The following is a 3142-nucleotide window of genomic DNA, read 5'->3' as shown; positions in this document are numbered from 1 at the left end:
CTTCATATTTTTCACACTTTTTCAGGCTCTTCATGTTTTTGAGCACACCTTCTTGCTCCTCCTATTTTTCAGACCGTTTCATGCTCCTCATGTATTTCACACCATTTGAAGCTCTTCATGTTTTTCACACCTTTTCAGGCTCTTCAAATTTTTCACACCTTTTCAGGCTCTTCAAATTTTTCACACCTTTTCAGGCTCTTCAAATTTTTCACACCTTTTCAGGCTCTTCAAAATTTTCACACCTTTTCAGGCTCTTCATATTTTTCACACCTTTTCAGGCTCTTCAAATTTTTCACTCCTTTTCAGGCTCTTCAAATTTTTCACACCTTTTCAGGCTCTTCAAATTTTTCACACCTTTTCAGGCTCTTCAAATTTTTCCACACCACTTCATGCTTCTCCTATATTTCAGCCCGTTTCAAACTCCTCATGTATTTCACACCTTTTGAAGCTCTTCATATTTTTCACACCTTTTCAGGCTCTTCATGTTTTTGATCACCGTTTCATGCTCCTCCTATTTTTCAGACAGTTTCATGCTCATCTCAATTTTGACACCTTTTGAAGCTCTTCATATATTTCACACCTTTTCAAGCTCTTCATATTTTTCACACCTTTTCAGGCTCTTCATATTTTTCACACCTTTTCCGGCTCTTCATGTTTTTCACCACCGCTTCATGCTCCTACTATGTTTCAGACTGTTTCATGCTCCTCATATTTTTGACACCTTTTGAAACTCTTCATATTTTTCACACCTTCTCAGGCTCTTCATGTTTTTGAACTCCGTTTCATGCTCCTCCTATTTTTCAGACCGTTTCATGCTCCTCATATTTTTGACATCTTTTGAAGCTCTTCATATTTTTCATACCTTTTCAGGCTCTCCATATTTTTGAACACCGCTTCATGCTCCTCCTGTTTTTGAGACCGTTTCATGCTGCTCATATTTTTGACACCTTTTGAAGCTCTTCATATTTTTCACACATTTTCAGGCTCTTCATGTTTTTGAAGACCGCTTTATGCTCTTCCTATTTTTCAGATCGTTTCATGCTCTTAATATTTTTCACACCTTTTGAAGCTCTTCATATTTTTCACACCTTTTCAGGCTCTTCATTTTATTAAACACCACTTCATGCTCCTTCTATTTTTCAGACCGTTTCTTGTTCCTCATATTTTTGACACCTTTTGAAGCTCTTCCTTTTTTTCACACCTTTTCATGCTCTTCGTGTTTTTCACACCGTTTCATGCTCCCCTATTTTTAAGACCGTTCATGCTCCTCATATTTTTCACACCTTTTGAAGCTCTTTATATTTGTCACACCTTTTCAGGCTTTCATGTTTTTCTACACCGCTTCATGCTCCTCCAATTTTTCAGACCGTTTCATGCTCATCATATTTTTCAGACTGTTTCATGCACCTCTTATATTGACAACTTTTGAAGCTCTTTATATTTGTCACATCTTTTCAGGCTCTTCATGATTTTCTACACCGTTTCTTGCTCCTCCTATTTTTCAGACCGTTTCATGCTCCTCATGTATTTCACACCTTTTGAAGCTCTTCGTATTTTTCACACCTTTTCAGGATCTTCATGTTTTTGAACACCGCTTCATGCTCCTCCTATTTTTCAAACCGTTACTTGCTCCACATATTTTTGACACCTTTTGAAGCTCTTAATATTGTTCAAACCTTTTCAGGCTCTTCATGTTTTTCAATACAGCTTCATGCTCCTCCTATTTTTCAGACCGTTTCATGCTCCTCATATTTTTGACACCTTTTGAAGCTCTTTACATATTTCACAACTTTTCAGGCTCTTCAGGTTTTTCAACACCGCTTCATGCTCCTCCTATTTTTCAGACCGTTTCATGCTCCTCATATACTTCTCACCTTTTGAAGCTCTTCCTATTTTTCACACCTTTTCAGGCTCTTCTTGTTTTTGAACACCGTTTTATGCTCCTCATATTTTACATACCGTTTCATGCTCTTCTTTTTTTGACATCTTTTGAAGCTCTTCATATATTTCACACCTTTTCATACTGTTCATGTTTTTCAACACCACTTCATGCTCCTCCTATTTTTCAGACCGTTTCATGCTCCTCATATTTTTGACTCGTTTTGAAGCTCTTCATATTTTCACAATTTTTTAAGCTCTTCATATTTTTCACACGTTTTCAGGTTCTTCATGTTTTTCAACACCGCTTCTTGCTCCTCCTATTTTTCAGACCGTTTCATGCTCCTCATATTTTTGACACGTTTTGAAGCTCGTCATATTTTTCACACCTTTTCAGGCTCTTCAGGTTTTTGAACACCGTTTCATGCTCCTCCGATTTTTCAGACCGTTTCATGCTACTCATTTTTTTGACACCTTTTGAAGCTCTTAACTTTTTTCACACCTTTTCAGGCTCTTCATGTTTTTGAATACCGCTTCATGCTCCTCCTACTTTTCAGACCGTTTCATGCTCCTCATATTTTTGATTTCTTTTGAACGTCTGCATATTTTTCACACCTTTTTAGGCTCTTCATTTTTTTGAACACCACTTCATGCTCCTCCCATTTTTCAGACAGTTTCATGCTCATCTCATTTTTGACACCTTTTGAAGCTCTTCATATTTTTCACACCTTTTGAAGATCTTCATATTTTCACACGTTTTCAGGCTCTTCAGGTTTTTCAACATCTTTTCATGCTCCTCCTATTTTTCAGACCGTTTCATGCTCCTCATATTTTTGACAAGTTTTGAGTCTCTTCATATTTTTCAACACCTTTTCAGGCTCTTCATGTTTTTAAACACCGCTTCATTCTCCTCCTATTTTTCAGACCATTTCATGCTCCTCAAATTTTTGACAGCTTTTGAAGCTCTTCATCTTTTTCACACCTTTTCAGGCTCTTCATGTTTTTGAACACCGCTTCTTGCTCCTCCTATTTTTCAGACCATTTCATGCTCATCATATTTTTCACACCTTTTGAAACTCTTGATATTTTTCACACCATTTCAGGCTCTTCATGTTTTTGAACATCGCTTCATGCTCTTCCTATTTTTCAGACGGTTTCTAGCTCCTCATGTATTTCACACCTTTTGAAGCTCTTCGTATTTTTCACACCTTTTCAGGATCTTCATGTTTTTGAACACCGCTTCATGCTCCTCCTATTTTTCAAA

The sequence above is a fragment of the Dama dama genome, unplaced genomic scaffold, assembly GCF_033118175.1.
Source record: "Dama dama isolate Ldn47 unplaced genomic scaffold, ASM3311817v1 ptg000093l, whole genome shotgun sequence".
In the NCBI taxonomy this organism is placed as follows: Eukaryota; Metazoa; Chordata; class Mammalia; order Artiodactyla; family Cervidae; genus Dama; species Dama dama.
The sequence above is the reverse complement of the archived record's forward strand: the minus strand, read 5'-3'. Positions refer to the sequence as shown.